Raw genomic sequence first — 19,732 nt, 5'->3', positions numbered from 1 at the left:
ATCTGCAGGGGAAGTATAGTTAATAGGAAAAGGCCATACTTAGCGGGTTGGATGGAGTGCTCCGGGCCTGTACCCCACCCACATCAGCTTCCTCGTGGTCCCACCTCCCCACCCCCAACTGGCGTCCTACTTTTGCCTAGTTTTTTTTTATTTTTGGTTGCTTCCTAAAGGGTTTTACGTTGACCGTCATTATATTGTTCTTTTTTTTATTTTATTTTTGTCTCATCTGTGTCGTGTCCAGGCCTCGGTGTTGCCAAGTGTCGATCGATCCCAGCAGGCCCCAAGTCACAGTAAGCCTCCTTCTATTGCTTTCTTGTGGATGTGGTCCGGTGTAAAATGTGTCGGGCGGTCTCCCCCCGTGCCAGCTGCATTCCTGCCCAAAAAGCACGGGAATCACTGACGGTTTTAACAATTTAACTGCATTTTGGCGACAAGCAGTGCCCCACCCCCATCCTCAGCCCGGTCCAGTGCTGGTCAGCGAGAGTTACCGGGTCTACAAAGTGATCTTTTCTTCCACTCCAACCAATGCAACTTTTTTTATTTTTTGCTAATTTTTTTTACATTGTTGCCTCGTAGCAATAAACCTGCCCTCAACTGTTTCTCATCGCTGTATTGAATAAAAGTAGGAAAATTATCAAATTATAAAAAACCTTATTAGCAACAATTACAGAACACGAGAGATTGTTACTTTATTGTTACTTTATTGTTTCTTTTTTTTACCTTTTTTTCTTTTCATTCACTGCAGTGCAAATAATGGCACACTGGGAAAGATAGCTCCCTCCAAGATAGGGAGTAAAAAGTTGTGACCCACCTACTACAACTCAATGAGGTACGGCCCACTGGTGGGATATTCTGGTGGAAAATTGTGGAATAGGCAAAACTAATGGCTCAACACGTGTGTGTCTAGCATCCTAATGCAATAGTGGCTCATCGGGAGCTAATAGCATATATTCCAAGAGTATCTAAAAATATATATATTTCTAGAAAAGAAATGTTTACTGCAGGCTAAGTAAATCTATTATGATATATGGTAAAGTAGTATGGCGGAAAATAAAAAAATAAAAAAGTAAACGTATAAATAAACATATATATATATAAATATACACACACATATATATATATATATATATTTCTATAAAAAAGGTTTACAATAAGTAAATATATGGTAAAATAATATGGCGGAAAAGAAAAAATTATAAAAATTATAAAAATGTAAAAAACGTAATATATATACAAGACATACACATATATATTTCCATAAAATAATGATTACTGTAAAATAAATGAATATATTATAATATATGGTAAAATAATATTCAGAATATGCAAAATTATAAGAAAAAAAAAGATGCACACATATAGATTTTAATTTTTAAAATAATTATCTCATTTTCCGCCATATTTATTTTACCAGCTATTACTATATATTTGTTTATTCTACAGTCAACATTTTTAATTGAAATATCTATAGATTTTTTACATATATAGATACATATATATGTATATTTATAGATCTATAATGTTTTTCTACATTTAAATTCTTAGATTAAATATAATAATGTATAATATAAAATGTTAATACAATGTCATCTAAGAAAGATGTAGGATTAGTATTATAGACTGTATGCTATGACTCTAAGAGCGAAAACTGAATGTAATCTAGATAACATGTGCTAAACTAAAATCCGTTATAACCAGCGAACAGCTCTGAGGATATAAACTCATTGCCCAAATAACGTCCCACGCAGCGCTATAATTTATCATCATGTAATATTGCATATAATATATACTATGTCCTGATTCTGTACTAGAAAAACTATATTATTAGATATTGTGCCATCAGATAATGTGCAAAATGGTAGAATTAGAGATGATGCAATAAAAGGCATAAAATAATATAATGTCACATATCAACTAATGATACAACGTGGAGTAAAGAATATTAGATCACAGAATGGAATATTCGATGTGAAATATTATCTTGTGGTATTTAATAATACGAAATCTAAGATGGCAGTATAATGTAGTGATATGTAATATACACAGAGAATAATCATATTAAATAATAATAATCTAGTAATAAATAGTACACGCCGTATAATGATGTAATGCAGTATTGTACATATTATACAGTAACGTATGCTATACTGGAAGCCGCAATCATTCAATGCCCCCCAGACTCTGGCCCGGTCCCTTGGCTTATAAAATACGGAACATTGTGGAACATTACACGCTGTTCCTAATGATTTCATTGGTGGCGGCCATATAACCAGTGTGCGGTGCTGATGGGCCCGCTGCGGCTCCAGATCCTAGCACTGGCGCCCCCTAGGGTAACAGGGAATCGCTGCACTATGGGATGACATTCACCAGTGGATGGCACCTGCCCTGGTACATTGTATTGGTGAGAAGAGAGAGGGGCCATGATCCATATCCCAGTGATCGGTCATGTAGAGTATTGGGGGAGCGTGAAACTGACCATTAAATAAGGGCAGGAATGACACGAGAGCAACAGGACAGGATGCATTGACTCAGCCTATAGAAATTCCCTAAGATCCATGACTCACAGACTCCAGAGAGAGGTGCTAACAACCAGCGTTACCGGCCGCTGGGATTGTGGGAAGGTCGTGTTGTGTTCAGTGTAGTTAACATAACTGAGAATTCTGAAACTAAAACCCCAAAATCATGGGAGAGCCATGTGCAGCGTCATACTGGGATTATGGACACATCTTCCAAAGGCAGCAAAGCAAACATCAGTAAAAGATCCAGCAGGGGATGATGGTGAGAGGTACAATCAGAGCAAACAGCCAGGATTTGGTAAGGTTAGTGGTGTATTCATTGGCTTTCCCTACTTGGAAGATCTGAATTTGTGAATCCTAAAACTCCACATCTTCCAAAAGACACCAGAGTGAAACCTATGTTTTACATATGTCAGACACTGAACCAGCGGAAAGACATGAGGGAAGAAATCTGTGATTTAACTGCAAACTGCGGTTGCATTACACCTATAGGTCCTTACTTAGAGTAAGTGCCATTTCTTCCAAAAGGCACCACAGCGAAGCGTATACTTTATATACGTCAGACACTGAACCCGCAGGGGATGATGCTGAATCAGTCACGTGATTGTACGCAGTCTTAGATCGAACACCCTACACAAGTTGATATAGGAGGAGTTTTATATTTAGTGTTTTTTCACACTTTGACGTTCTGGAACTGTAATTCCCAAAATGTTAGAATTGTCCCCCCCATTCCTAATATCTGGTAAGCCAAAAGTGCAACTTTCTACTGGGTTTATGGGTCTTCAACACTTTTTGGGTCATCATTACTTATACTCGTACAATGGACCACAGCAAGGCATGTATTTCACATTTACCAAGACACTGAACCAGCAGTGGCTGACAGTCACATATGAGACTTTGCAATATAAGAGCATTGATTAGATTAGTGAGCATCGCATCATTAAAAGGTGCCGCAGCAAAGCCTTACTGTTCTGTATGTCAACACTGAGCCGGTAGGAATTGGCATTAAGGGAATCTGCCCCCTAATCTGAAACACAATGTGAGGATAGTGACCCTGATTCCACCAATATGTCACTTGCAGGTCTGTTTGCTGCAGTACTTTTTATTAAATCACAGTTTTATCAGCAGGCTATTACCATTAGTGGACTAGTAAACTTACTGCCATGTAGTACAACCCCACCCCGCCACTAGTTAGCAACTTTCTGCATATACACAGTAAGTAGTCAATCAGTGGTGTGTGCGGGTTATACAGGGCTCAACATTCAAAGAACTGCTAAATCTGCAGCAGAGAAAACAGTTTGTAATCAAAATTGAAGCCAGCAGCCTAGTGAGCAACACATCACTGGTATCCAGGTCACTGCCCCTACATCATGCTGCTCTCAGATTGGGGACCAATAATCTGGTGACAGATTCCATTTAATATGTTAGCTTAGGCTTTCTTAAAGCTAACAGCCAGCATCGTTTTATATGGGAAGTGCAGTTTTTGTTTTTAGTGCATCTTCACACTTGGAAGTTCTTAAAGGGAATCTGTCACCCCTTTTTTCGACTATGAGCTGCCGCCACTGACATCAGGGGCTTATCTACAGCATTCTGTAATGCTGTAGATAAGCCCACGATGTAACCTGAAAGATAAAAAAAGAGTATATTATACTGACTGGGGGGGGCGGTCCGGTCTTGGTCCGATGGGTGTTGCGGTGCGGCGCCTCCCATCTTCTAACAGTGACGTCCGCAGAGGGCAGAGTAGAATACTGCAGTGCGCAGGTGCTGGACCTCTCCCGGCCCCTGCGCACTGCAGGACTCTGCTCTTCCCTCAACTGGGCAGAGCAGTGCACCTGCGCAGTAGCCGCGATGGGAAGGAAAGAGGACGGCATTGTATGAAGATGGGAGGCGCCGGACCGGACAGCGACACCCATCGGACCAGACCGAGCGCCTGGGTGAGTATAATCTAACTCTTTTTTCTTATCTTTCAGGGTACATCAGGGGCTTATCTACAGCATTACAGAATGCATTACAGAATTCTGTAGATAAGCCCCTGATGTTAGTGGCGGCAGCTCATAGTCAAAAAAAGGGTGACAGATTCCCTTTAAAGGGGTGGTCCAAAATATTAATTAATTTTGCCGTAAGCTAATGTATTTTCTAATATACTTGAATTAAAAGCTCCCTATCCTTCCCTAACTACACTGTCTAACGTTTTTTCTTTTTATTACAACTTCTTTTTGATGATGCTTCATTTGAGAATCCCAGTGCATGTTGGTATACACAAACAAGGTGTCATCAGGGGGCAGAGGCTGCTGTCCCTGCCACAGTCCCTACCTCCTCCCTGAAATCCTGAAATGATGTGGACAATGACAGTGCACTCTCTCGACTGCTCAGGTAAGTAGTAACGAGCCAGCAACAGAGCGCACTACCAGTGCACGTTGTAAGAATACCCGAGGTGCAGAGACCAGTGCCGCTCTAGCAAATGATGTCACTTGCATGGATTGCACAGGTCTCTTCAAGCCAGGTATTTGTCTTGTCTGTTGCTGGCTCGTTACTGCTGATCTGAGTCATTGAAAGAGTGCACTGTCATTGTGCACATTGCACAGTGACAAACCAGGGACTAGCCCAGTCCCTGAAATCAAGATCATAAATAACACTTTGTTTCAGGGAGGGGGCAGTGACTGCTGGAAAAATGTTAATGCAACTCTGCCTGTCACTATGGCCGCGCATGCTCAGTATATGATTTTTTTCTCAGTATCAGAGTTACATTTTTTAATCTTTATGTATACTGGTACAGAGGTTCGGCTCATGTGACTGAACACTTCTCAGTGAGTGTGAATGACATCTCTGCTTTCTGCCTTGTCTTTCATTGCTCTCACTGCTGTGAATGCGGTGCGCTCTTCATTATTCGCATGTGCTCTGCACTCACTCTTCATTCACTAGTAATGTGGTTCTGCTTTTCCTTGACAACTTGTAAGAAAATCTTCAGCATCATCTACAGTTTTTTTAATAGAAATATTTGGGTGCAATATGTTTTGCAATTTCTGTTTTGTGCATATTTAAGAGGTTGCTTCATTATCTTCAGGAGCCCACTGCTCCTCCGCCTCCTGCTTGTCAGGGATCTTTGTGCTGTTGATGGAATGATAGTTTGGACCAGCGGCATTATATTGTGTGTGTTCTCCGATTCTGCAAGCAAAGGCAGCTTTGCCTCTGTAGCATCAAAGGCGTTCACGGGCAGTCCTCGTCTAGGAGACCGGCCACCTTTGATAATACAAGAAGATTTTTAATAAGAAATTGGCACAATTGCTTGATTTGACACATTGCAATTTAAAATTATATAATCAAAGTAATACTTGTGTCATATATATTTAGTTGCATAACCTTCTTGGATTCGGTGTAGTGCCATGCTTCAGCCTGTAGGTGTCAATATGCCTTCTGTTTCCATATAAATGAACTAGCAACAATGACACCTACAGGCCAGACTGAGGTATTACACAAAGGAAAGTCATTTAAATACAAACTAGTGTGAGGATAACGACCAGATGTGATGACTGCAAAGACAGAAAAGTTCTCCCATGCCGGAACAAGTGACACATAAGTGTTACATTGTTTATAAATAACCGGATGACATTGGGGCTGGAATATTCAACATAAAAAGCCATGTAAATGAGAAAAAAGACATTACTCTTAGCAGCTGGAATGATTTGGAGTCGAAATTATGGAAATTTCTCATCTCAGAAACAATGTAACAATGAACAGACCAGATATGTTTTCAAGATCTCTGCTTGGTGTCAGAAAAGGTTCATTGTATATACTCTGTTGCTGTGAGTCCTGCTCTCACAGGTGATGAATCAATGGAAGCAATCCTCTATGAGATAACACAACTACAGCCTGAATCTATCTCCTGACCAGGCTGATACCTCATACCTGTAACAAGTCTTCAGCTGTGTAATGAGCACAAGGTTGGCTTCTTCATCTCTGATTGTACAGGGATTTTTTTTCTTTCCAATCTTGTAAATTTAATACAATGTATATTACAAAGTGGGGTCATTCAAGAGCAATTCAGCTTTCTCCACATAAGTCTTGAATTTACATGTAAAAACATCCCGTAAAAGACAAGTAGAGCGTTATAAATATGCAGATCACAGAGGAGATCGAGACTTCTGCTTGTTGCGGACAATCCTGAATTATGAGCCTTGACAGTAGGACGCTTGCAGGGTGCACTACTGCTGGGATCCCCATTAATCAGATGTTTTCTGCCAGGGAATCCCACAAGACGTGTTTATTTCCCTGCGACGCCCCCACAAGAGAAATAAAGTATTACACCATCCCCTTTGAAATCAATGGTCTCTCTGTGTAAAGTGCTGAGGTTCCGGGTCCTTCAGTCCAGAAATAACTCTATGAACCTGGGTACCTCTCTATGAATATGGGTCTTTAAAGCAGACAATCCTTTTAAGATTTGTCCTAGAAGCTTCCAGTACTGATATTAAGGGTATTTTAGGATGTTCTCCGGGCTGCAGCTCACTGTTCTCGTGTATCGTACTCATCTCTTCCTTTTCCTCCTCCTGAATTTCTTTATTACTCGTCTGTCAATAGAACAAATTACATTTGTTCTGGTCAAAAATTAATAGTTGTTGATACGTTGTCAGAAGTCGAATGAGAAATTCTAAGTTTTTTCCCAGAGGTGCTTGGAGTAATGTGTAGAAAGATGAAACCTGCTCCTCACCCACGTCCTCCATCCACAGGAGACCCGGGAGATCCCTCCGCATTATAATAGGAAGAAGCTCAGGACAAATATCACACACTTTCTTAGTGCAGAACCTGAGATTGCTCTTCCCCTTGGCGGCCCTGGAGTCAGGAACATTCCACTGGCCGCACTTACCATCCTCTTGTATGTGTAGTAATTACCGACACCGGAGCAATAACTTTCACTTCATGCTGTATGGACGTTTACAACCTTACATTGCACACATTGATAACTCACTATGCGTAGGGCAGGGATATCAAAGTGAAATACAGACAGGGTCCTCCACACAGTGTAAAGGGCCTCACATGGTTGTCCATACAGTATAATGGGCCCCACACAGTCCTCCATACAGTGTAAAGGGCCTTACATATTGCTCCATACAGTATAAAGGGCCTCACACAATCCTCCATACAGTATAATGGGCCCCACATAGTCATCCATACACTATAATGGGCCCCACATAGTGCTTCATATAGTATAATGGGCCCCACATAGTCCTCCATACAGTGTAATGGCACCACATAGTCTCCCATACAGTATAAAGGGCCTCACACAGTCCTCCATACAGTATAATGGGCCCCATATAGTCCTCTATACAGTATAATGGGCCCCACATATTGCTCCATATAGTGTAATGGGCCCTATATAGTCCTCCATACAGTATAATGGGCCCCACATAGTGCTCCATATAGAATGGGCCCCACATAGTCCCCCATACGGTATAATGGGCCTCACGTAGTGCTCTATATAGTATAATGGGCCCCACATAGTCCTCCATACAATATAATGGCCCCACACAGTCCTCCATACAGTATTAAGGGCCTCACTTAGTCATCCATACAGTATAATGACTTCATATAGTGCTCCATACTGTATAATGGGGTGGTTGGTGCCGGCATCGTGGGCCAAATATAGCCACCCTGTGTGGCGTAGGGGCTATAGCAAGAAACATCACCTGTATCAAAGGGTCAATCCAGTGAAGCAATTCTGGGAGCAGTTTGTTGGGGGTTCTCGTTCAGGGAACCCTTATTCTTCTATGCAAATTTACCATTAAAGATTACCGCAACGAAAACTCCAATATATACTCACATATAAAAACTATTCCGCCCATTTGCTTCTGCTACTTTGAAACACAGAGAAACACAGATTAACAAACCTGTAAAAATACTCTGTTGTAAAAAAAAATATATATAACAGTAAACACCAAGTGCTAGTAAAAAGATGATAATGAAACAGGGTATTTAGTTGATACGTTTTTTGCAAAAAAATATACCGTATTTTCCGCTTTGTAAGACGCACTTTTTTTCCCCCAAAATTGAGGGGAAAAAGGGGGTGCGTCTTACAAAGAGGATATACATTTGCGCTGCCACTGAGGGTACTTGCCGCGGCACTCTGTGCCCTGATGCTGCCGCTGCGCTGTCCGCCACCGCCGCGCTCCTGTCCCCCGGTGGTTTCTTCCGCCCCACCGCCGCCGCCGCGCTCTGTCCCGTTCAGCGTGGGGGGTCTCTGTCGCTCCATGCCTGCTTTCTTCCTGGAAAATGGCCGCCGCGCATGCGCAGACGGACATCTCGGCACTGAAATCTCGGGAGATGAGATTTCAGCGCTGAAATCTCATCTCCCGAGATTTCAGTGCCGAGATGTCCGTCTGCGCATGCGCGGCGGCCATTTTCCAGGAAGAAAGCAGGCATGGAGCGACAGACCCCCCACGCTGAACGGGACAGAGTGCGGCGGCGGCGGTGGGGCGGAAGAAACCACCGGGGGACAGGAGCGCGGCGGTGGCGGACAGCGCAGCGGCAGCATCAGGGCACAGAGTGCCGCGGCAAGTACCCTCAGAACGGGACAGAGCGCGGCGATGGCGGCAAACACCGGGGGATAGGAGCGTGGCGGTAAGAACCGGGGGACAGAGCGCAGTGGTGGCGGTAAGAATCGGGGGAGAGCGCGGCGGTGGTGGCAAGCAGGCACCGGGGGACAGCGTGGCGGTGGTGGCAAGCACTGGGGGACAGAGTGCGGCGGTGGTGGCAAGCAGGCACCGGGGGACAGAGCGTGGCGGTGGTGGCAAGCATCAGGGGACAGAGGGCGGCGGCAGTAACAGACACCGGCAGCGGCACATCAAAACACCCCCTCATCCCAGCAGCAATGTTCCACTCCGGCCTCCTCCATCACCACCCCTGGAAAGCAATAAGACGCATGGATAATAAGATGCACCACCATTTTATTAAAAATAAAGTTTTTTTCCTATTTTTCTCCTCAAAATTTGGGGTGCGTCTTATAATCCGGAGCGTCTTATAAAGCGAAAAATACGGTATACTAAGCCGCTCTACCAAACGTCAAGGTAAATCCATCAGAGCAGTTTCTAATCGATGTATTTAAAACCAGACCATGTGAACAGTACCTACATGAGCAGGGTTCAGAAAGGTAACATCCGATGTGGACATGCATTGCATTGGTCGTTTTCTCTTGTGCCCACAACCAAAGCAAAGTCTATAGAGCAAAACAATTTGTGTCTAGATGACTTGAAAACTGAAGTCCCTGTTGTGGTTCCTGCTGATCCGGTATCCCGCTCACTCACAGCTTCCATTAGATAATAATATATTCTCCTCCTTCTTATAATCCAGAAAGTCTAAACTTCACCGTATTCATGTTCAGTTACAACCTGTACAGAGCTTCAGCAGAAACAGAAGAGTGCTAAGCTGGTAATAAATGCAGCGGGGACACACCTAAATCAGAGCAATGTCGAGAGTCCAATAATCACAATTACTGTATTAGAACAATAAAATATTTATACCTGCAGAAAATCCAACTACACAGTATCTCCATGAGATAATTATCTCACAACTAAGTGATCCTAAAAACTTACTACATCTATTCATAGAATGAGAAGAATGGATATTTGGCAGTAAGCATGTAATGCTGCACTCACTGTATACATACATACATTACATTACTGATTCTGAGTTACCTCCTGTATTATACTCCAGAGCTGCACTCACTATTCTGCTGGTGCAGTCACTGTGTACATATATTACATTACTGATCCTGAGTTACATCCTGTATTATACCCCAGAGCTGCACTCACTATTCTGCTGGTGCAGTCACTGTGTATATACATTACTGATTCTGAGTTACCTCCTGTATTATACCCCAGAGCTGCACTCACTATTCTGCTGGTGCAGTCACTGTGTACATACATTACTGATTCTGAGTTACCTCCTGCATTATACTCCAGAGCTGCACTCACTATTCTGCTGGTGCAGTCACTGTGTACATACATTACATTACTGATCCTGAGTTACATCCTGTATTATACCCCAGAGCTGCACTCACTATTCTGCTGGTGCAGTCAATGTGTACAAACATTACATTACTGATTCTGAGTTACCTCCTGCATTATACTCCAGAGCTGCACTCACTATTCTGCTGGTGCAGTCACTGTGTACATATATTACATTACTGATCCTGAGTTACATCCTGTATTATACCCCAGAGCTGCACTCACTATTCTGCTGGTGCAGTCACTGTGTACATACATTACTGATCCTGAGTTACCTCCTGTATTATACTCCAGAGCTGCACTCACTATTCTGCTGGTGCAGTCACTGTGTATATACATTACATTACTGATCCTGAGTTACCTCCTGTATTATACTCCAGAGCTGCACTCACTATTCTGCTGGTGCAGTCACTGTGTATATACATTACATTACTGATCCTGAGTTACATCCTGTATTATACTCCAGAGGCAGGGCCGGCCCGAACGTATAGGCGAACTAGGCGGCCGCCTAGGGCGCCGACCCAAAGGGGGCGCCAGAGAAAAAATAGAAAAAATTATAAAAAATCTTTTCAAAAGGCAAAACGTTTTAGGGATGGAAAGAAAAGTGTACATATTTAAGGGCAAATATGACGCAAGAGAGGTTGGTTGGGTTGGCAAAAATTTCGATAGAATCTGATGTTGCTAAACAAATTAATCTTGGTGACTTAGTGTCATCCTTTTAAAAAAAAAAAAAAGGCAAGGAAACAAAAATTTTAATTACCTATGGTCGTTTTTGTTTTGTGTTATTGATTACTTTGTATATATTTGTCCTATACAACTTCTCAGACGATTAAAGAGTTAGGATAGAGTTAATTAATCATTGTTGTTGTGGTTTATTTTGCTCCTAAATTTATATCCCAAGTTTTCATCTACTGCCAAGATTAGTAGGACCGCAACAAAATAGTTTAGCCTAGGGCGCCGTAATCTCTCGGGCCGGCCCTGTCCAGAGCTGCACTCACTATTCTGCTGGTGAGGTCACTGTGTACATACATTACATTACAGATCCTGAGTTACATCCTGTATTATACTCCAGAGCTGCACTCACTATTCTGCTGGTGCAGTCACTGTGTACATACATTACATTACTGATCCTGAGTTACATCCTGTGTTATACTCCAGAGCTGCACTCACTATTCTGCACTCACTGTTCTGCTGGTGCAGTCACTGTGTACATACATTACATTACTGATCCTGAGTTACAGTACATCCTGTATTATACTCCAGAGCTGCACTCACTATTCTGCTGGTGCAGTCGCTGTGTACATACATTACATTACTGATCCTGCGTTACATCCTGTATTATACCCCAGAGCTGCACTCACTATTCTACTGGTGCAGTCACTGTGTACATATATTACATTACTGATCCTGAGTTACATCCTGTATTATACCCCAGAGCTGCACTCACTATTCTGCTGGTGCAGTCACTGTGTACATACATTACATTACTGATCCTTACTTCCTGTATTATACTCCAGAGCTGCACTCACTATTCTGCTGGTGCAGTCACTGTGTATATACATTACATTACTGATCCTGCGTTACATCCTGTATTATACTCCAGAGCTGCACTCACTATTCTGCTGGTGCAGTCACTGTGTACATACTTTACATTACTGATCCTGAGTTAGATCCTGTATTATACCCCAGAGCTGCACTCACTTCATATTTGTGCAGACTTTTGAAATGTTGTTGTTTGGTCTCATCACAGTGATAAATATCTGACATGGATGTGTGGTCACTATGCTGCTGTAAGATCTTATCATGACTCTGCAGTTTTCTTCTGATGATGACATACAGCTACTTCTCACTAAATGAGAATATCATCAAAAAGTGAATTTATTTCAGTTCTTCAATACATAAAGTGACTCTCCTCTATTCTATAGAGTCATTACACACAGAGTGATCTATTTCACGGGTTTATTTCTGTTAATGTTGATGATTATGGCTTACAGCCAATGAAAACCCAAAAGTCATTATCTCAGTACATTAGAATACTTTATAACACCAGCTTGAAAAAATGATTTTAAAATCTGAAATGTTGTCCTCCTAAAAAATGTATGATCAGTAAATGCACTCAATACTTGGTCAGGCTCCTTTGGCATCAATTTCTGCATCGATGCGTCGTGTCATGGAGGCGATCAGCCTGTGGCACTGCTGAGGGGTTATGGAAGCCCAGGTTGCTTTGATAGCAGCGTTCAGCTCGTCTGCATTGTTGGGTCTGATGTCTCTCATCTTCCTATTGACAATACTCCATAGATTCTCTATGGGGTTAAGGTCAGGTGAGTTTGCTGCCAATAAAGCCCAGTGATACTGTTGTGTGTACACCAGGTATTGGTACTTTTGGCAGTGTGGACAGGGGCCAAGTCCTGCTGGAGAATCACATTTCCATCTCCATAAAGCTTGTCGGCAGAGGGAAGCATGAAGAGCTCTAAAATGTCCTGGAAGACGGCTGTGCTGACTTAGGTCTTGATAAAACCCAGTGGACCTACACCAGCAGATGACCAAACCACCACTGATTGTGGAGACTTCACACTAGACCTCCAGCAGCTTGGATTGTGGCCTCTCCACTCTTCCTCCAGACTCTGGGACCGCGATTTCCAAATGAAATGCAAAATTTACTTTCATCTGAAAACAGCACCTTGGAACACTGACAACAGTCCGGCTCTTCTTCTCCTTGGCCCAGGTAAGACTCTTCTGGCATTGTCTATAGGTCATGAGTGGCTGACACAAGGAATGTGACACTTGTAGCCCATGTCCTAGATACGTCTGTGTGTGGTGTGAAGCAATGACTCCAGCAGCAGTCCACTCCTTGTGAATCTCCCCCACATTACTGAATGGCCTTTTCTTAACAATCCTTTCCAGGCTGCGGTTATCCCGGTTGCTTGTGCACCTTTTTCTACCACACTTTTTCCTTCCACTCCACTTTCCATTGATATGCTTGGATCCAGCACTCTGTGAACAGCCGGCTTCTTTACTAATGACCTTTTGTGGCTTCCTCTCCTTGTGGAGTGTGTCAGTGACTGCCTTCTGGACATCTGTCAGGTCAGCAGTCTTCCCCATGATTGTGGAGCTACTGAAACAGACTAAGGGACCTTTATAAACACTTAGGAGCCTTTACATGTGTTTATTGTTAATTATTCTAATTTACTGAGATAATGACTTTTGGGTTTTCATTGGCTGTAAGTCATAATCATCAACATTACCAGAAATAAACCCGTGAAATAGATCACTCTGTGTGTAATGACTCTATAGAATAGAGGAGATTCACTTTTTGCATTGAAGAACTGAAAGAAAATTAACTTTTTGATGATATTCTAATTATGTGAGAAGCTCCTGTATGATGTTTCCATCCGGGTGTACAGTGTATTAGTGATGGCACAAATTATTCATGAAGATAGAATACATAGTTTTGTTTTTTCTTGGTAATACTTGGGCTTTTCACATGGAAGGACAGCCATCTCAAGACAATGTATGGTCTTCTCATTATGTTATATATTCCTCTTTGAATGATGCTTAGTATTAGGCTTAAAGGGAATTTGTCAGTAGGACCAACCTCCTCAGGCTTGTTTCACATTAGCGTTTTTTAGCGCAGCGCATCGTGCGCTATTGGTCGCATGTGCCCCTATGTTTAACATGGGGGGGGCGCATGGTCTTGCGTTTGCACGCGTTCATATGCGTTTTTGTGCGCATGCATTTTTTCAAGGTATGCGCCTAGGCGCACCAGACGCAACCTGTTGCATTTTTGGGTCTGCTGAAAGGCGTCAAAAAAACGCTTGCGCACCGAATGCGACAAAGTAATGCATTACAGTCTATGGGAACACAGGCTTACACATGGACATGCGTTAGTCTGTGTTTTAGTGCGCATGCGTTTTTGGCGTAAAAATGTGTAGACAGACACTGGTTTTAACCCCTAGAGAACGAATGCGCATAAAAAAAACGCAAACGCATGCAAAAACACATGATGCATTTTTTTGCATGCGTTTCTATTGCGCACGATGTGCTGCACAAAAAAACGCTAATGTGAAAGTAGCCTTAGCTACGTCACGTAGGTCATGGAAAGTGGAATATAATGATACCTTGATATCTGCAATCCCATGTCTTATTTCAGAGAAATCCACACTGTTCTTACTATGTAAATGAGCTGTTAGGATCTATGAGTGGGACACAGATCTCCAAGAAAATCTTCTTCCAGAGCTTATTTTATATGAAAGGAGCCAATCTCAGCGTGAGACATGTAGATCAGGAGCACAGACTGTCGGCCAATACAAGTCTCACATCGGTAACACCATTTTACATGTAAAGTAAGCTCAGGAGGCAGATTCTCAGGGAGATCTATGTCCGGCCCATAGATCTTAAATGCTCATTTACATATTAAGAAAAATGTAGATTTCTCTGGAGGAAGACATCTGATCACAGATATCAAGGTAACATTTTATTCTACTTTCTATGACCTGATTGCTCATATAGACATCTCAGGAGGGTTGATCCTACAGACAGATTCCCTTTATCATGTTGTATATGTTATCTTTATGTTGATTTATGGTCTAGTAACATTTATCTACGTTCTCATAATGTTGATAAATACTCTTCGCCTTAGTAAATAATTTACTCTTTGATCTTCTCATAATAATTTATTGTTACCTTGTGTGCATGATCTCATCATGATGATACATGACCTCTTCATGTGATGGTTTATCTCCTTCTTTGTTGCAAGAGCTTCTTCTGATGACACAGTTTCCTTTTTGGTTATACATGGTCGTCTTGTGAGATTTTTTAGCATGATGGGTCGTCCCACAATGATTTATGCTCTTGCGATTGTGCATGGTCTTCATTTTCAATGGTATATGGTCTTCTAATGATGACACATGTTCTCTTCATGTTGATTCATAATCTCCTAATATTATTGCATAATCTTCTCGTGTTGATACATGGTCTCCTCATGTTGATGCATGGTCCCCTATTTTGATGCGTCATCTCCTTATGTGGATGCATGATATCCTCATATTGAACCGTGTTCTCTTTATGTTGATCTATGGTTTCTTCATGTTCGTTCATCATCTCTTCATATTATTGCATGATCTCCCTATGTTGATGCACTGTATCTGTTGCATGCACGCCACTCAGTATATGAAGGCGATACAAAGGAAACTTGCGTTCTTTTTGGAATCTTGGCAAAATCTTACTCAGGGCAACCATTAATTATAATTCTTCACAGTAGAGGGGAGGTATCTGCAGGCACACAGCTGTGACAGAGTTCTGGGCTGAAATTGATCACAGGGGTTTTATTCAAAATTTTTTTCATTACACAGAATCATTTCTCTTCATGAAATGTTCAATCAACATATATAAAAGTCTCTTCATGGATAACTTCTCTTCACAGTTAACTTCTTTTCACACACAGTGTCTTAACCTAAGCAGAACTTTACCTTGCTCATGCAGTAAAGTGGGGGGGAGGGGGATGAGTCTGGTGCTGTAGCTCTCTCACTTGTATCTTGAGGTAATAAAAGATGCTCCTGGCTGTCCTGACTGTTTCTATGATTACAGTAATCACTTCTGTGGAAGAAATGGTCTATTCAGCTTGTCTGATTTCAGTCTGACAGTAGACTCTCTCTAATACACCTTACTCTTGGATATCCCAGACAGAATAGCAACTTTCCCAGTATTCCCTGGGGCTGAGCTAACCACTCTCTGTCTGCTATAACCATTTTAACCTCTATAGTTGCTGTATGATTCTAAATCAACACTGCAGTATCTATGTGTCACATCTCCCTGTATTGCTGCATGTTCTGATTATGTTGATACGTGATCTTTTCATGTTGATACATGGTCTCCTCATGTTGGTGCATGGTCTCCTCATGTTGATGCATGGTCTCCTCATGTTGATGCATGGTCTCCTCATGTTGGTGCATGGTCTCCTCATGTTGGTGCATGGTCTCCTCATGTTGGTGCTTGGTCTCCTCATGTTGGTGCATGGGCTCCTCATGTTGGTGCATGGGCTCCTCATGTTGGTGCATGGTCTCCTCATGGTGATGCATGGTCTTCTCATGGTGATGCATAGTCTCTTTATGTTGATGCATGCTTTCCTCATCTTGATGCATGGTCTCCTCCTGGTGCATGGTCTCCTGTTGGTGCATGGTCTCCTCATGGTGATGCATGGTCTTCTCATGGTGATGCATAGTCTCTTTATGTTGATGCATGCTTTCCTCATCCTGGTGCATGGTCTCCTGTTGGTGCATGGTTTCCTCATGGTGATGCATGGTTTCCTCATGGTGATGCATGGTCTCCTCAGGGTGATGCATGGTCTCCTGATGGTGTTGCATGTTTTCCTCATGGTGATGCCTGGTCTTCTCATGGTGATGCATGGTCTTCGCATGGTGATGCATTGTCTCTTCATGTTGATGCATGGTTTCCTCATGTTGGTGCATGGTCGCCTCATGTTGATGCAGAGTCTCCTCATGTTGGTGCATGTTCTCCTCATGTTGGTGCATGGTCTCATGTTGGTGCATGGTCTCATGTTGGTGCATGGTCTCATGTTGGTGCATGGTCTCCTCATGTTGGTGCATGGTCTCCTCATGTTGATGTATTGTCTCCTCATGTTGATGTATGGTCTCCTCATGTTGATGTATGGTCTCATGTTAATGCATGGTCTCATGTTGATGCATGGTCTCCTCATGTTGGTGCATGGTCTCCTCATGTTGATGTATGGTCTCCTCATGTTGATGTATGGTCTCATGTTAATGCATGGTCTTATGTTGGTGCATGGTCTCATGTTGATGTATTGTCTCATGTTAATGCATGGTCTCATGTTGGTGCATGGTCTCCTCATGTTGATGAATGGTCTCCTCATGTTGCTCTATGGTCTCATGTTGCTGTATGGTCTCATGTTAATGCATGGTCTCCTCATGTTGATGTATGGTCTCCTCATGTTGATGTATGGTCTCCTCATGTTGATGCATGGCCTCATGTTGGAGCATGGTCTCCTCCAGGTGCATGATCTCCTCATGTCAATGCATGATTTCTTCATCATGATGCATGGTCGCCTCATGTTGATGCATAGTCTCCTCATGTTGGTGCATGGTCTCCTCATGTTGGCTCATGGTCTCATGTTGATGTATGATCTCCTCTTGTTGCTGTATGGTCTCATTTTGGTTCACGGTCTCCTTATGTTGATGTATGGTTCCCTCATTTTGGTTCACGGACTCCTCATGTTGATGTATGGTCTCCTCATGTTGGTTCACGGTCTCTCTGATGCATGGTCTCCTCCTGGTGCATGGTCTCCTTATGGTGCATTGTACTGTAATGTTCTGGTTTTCATACTAATGCATTTTATATAGAATCCATTGGTCCTAACTCGTCTTCGTCCACAATCATTCACAATGAAACCCATCCTCTCGCTGCAGATTTTGATCCTCCGACCTTTGAGCTTTGATTGAAGTGACATTTCCGTGTGTTTTCTGTGGGCATTATAGATGTTGAAAGGTCCAGACAATGAGTGTAATTAGTCATGGCTAATGCTGAGTGACTTTTACAGCTTCCCGTTACATTTTGGTGATGAGTTGGGGCTGGTGAGGTTGATATTATACTCTTTGCTGCTGTTGTCTTGGTGATGATTACGTGCTCTGGTTGTAGCGGTGGGTTATATGGGTGCAGAGTCTGTGCCGTGAGTACGTCGAGGCTGAGGGGGCTTCAGCTCCAGTCTCTGGCGTTAGGTTCGGTGAATAACTTTGCAAACACTTTGTCTTGCATGTGTAAGAGTGACTGGCACGTGCCCGCTCGCAGATCACACGGCTCCATCTTTAACCCTGACTTCCTATGTTCTCAACAAAGGAAAAACATAAAATTCACAAGCTTGCAGATGTCACAACACTTCCCATGTACAGAAACACTGCAGTGGAAAACTTATGGGAAAAATCACATTGCTTCATTCATTGCAGTACAATTCCGATCATCCCAGCTTATCCCATAATGTCCCCTTCTTGGGACCCCCATATATCAGCTGTAATCTGTTGGGACACCCGGCACTAAGTGTCCAATTTCCCCACAGCAACGCGATAGGGGAAATTAGGCATTACACATTGTTAGATTATAACATGGCACATTTGGATTCCATTAGGGTGTCCATCATTTTAAATGAAACAAAGTGCTTTTTTTTCTGGTTAATATGATAGATCTTACAACAGAATCTCTTGGCAGAGAGTGAAATGCAAGTGAGAACATGGCCTTAATTAAATCCTTTATAGCTGCAGCCAACACTAGGGGGAGCTCACTGCATGAACTCAATAATAACACAGCGTACAATAAGCTCCCCATAGAGGTGGCTGAAGGCAGACAGGATTGTATCATCCTGGTTCTCTGTCTGGAAAACAGAGTTCTGAAATTCATCAGCAGATTCTTAAAAATTTTCTGGAACTTTGTGGAGTCAATTAAAACTGACTTTTCGACTGTGAGCCTGAATGACGAATAATCAATGTTTCTCAAATAGAGGAGGGAGGGAATATGACTTACTAAAAAACATGATCTGCATATTTTATGGCCAGACAAGTACTTCCAGCCTCACCACCTCCATCGATCTCCTTATTTATGTGAGAGCCCATGAGCAGAACTCCGAATTATTCCAACTAGAAGCAGATATAGAGGGTGTCCCAAGGCCACCACATCTCCTGGAGAGTGGACAGTTGGTTACTTTTTTAATATTTAATTTGTGTTTCACTATTTCTAAGACCTCTGAATGCTGTTATTGAATAGAAACATCTTTATTTCAAGAAGTTGAATCTAAAGATTTAATACTCTATAATTGGCAAAAATCAACCACACACTAAACTTTCTCCTGTCCTGATACATCCAGTCACCATATGTAGTAAAGACCCAATAAACATAGAATGAGACTGGTTCATAGGTTTTAACTCTTACCCACAGTGAAGGGGAGAGGAGAATTGGGGGGCTGTGCCACCACTGCCCTGGCGCGCGTTTTGCATGCAGCTTTCTCCCCTTGAACCTATGAACCAGTCTTTGTCTCCGTTACAGTGGGAAAAAAAGTAGTTAGCCACCAATTGTGCAAGTTCTCCCACTTAAAAAGATGAAAGAGGCCTGTAATTGACATCATAGCTAGACCACAACTTTCAGACTCAAAATGAGAAAACAAATCCAGAAAATCACCTTGTCTGATTTGGCAAGATT

The 19,732-nt window shown here is 42.4% G+C and overlaps 1 protein-coding gene across 11 annotated transcripts in view; it reads left to right on the top strand.

The window, feature by feature from the left end:
• Nucleotides 1-19,732, top strand: part of ZBTB20 (zinc finger and BTB domain containing 20) — a 1,106,032-nt gene that overhangs the window by 824,754 nt on the left and 261,546 nt on the right. Inside the window, exon 2 of one of the 11 annotated variants that reach the window (XM_073577074.1) lies at nt 242-290. The exons of the other annotated variants lie outside the window; for them this stretch is intronic. The gene's annotated coding sequence lies outside the window, so the exon portion shown is untranslated. The remainder of the gene's footprint in view (nt 1-241; nt 291-19,732) is intronic. 11 annotated transcript variants of the gene reach the window in all.

Source organism: Dendrobates tinctorius, unplaced genomic scaffold (assembly GCF_039654945.1).
Source record: "Dendrobates tinctorius isolate UK_male_01 unplaced genomic scaffold, ASM3965494v1 ptg000054l, whole genome shotgun sequence".
Taxonomy (NCBI): domain Eukaryota; kingdom Metazoa; phylum Chordata; class Amphibia; order Anura; family Dendrobatidae; genus Dendrobates; species Dendrobates tinctorius.
This window is presented reverse-complemented; position numbering and strand designations above follow the sequence as displayed.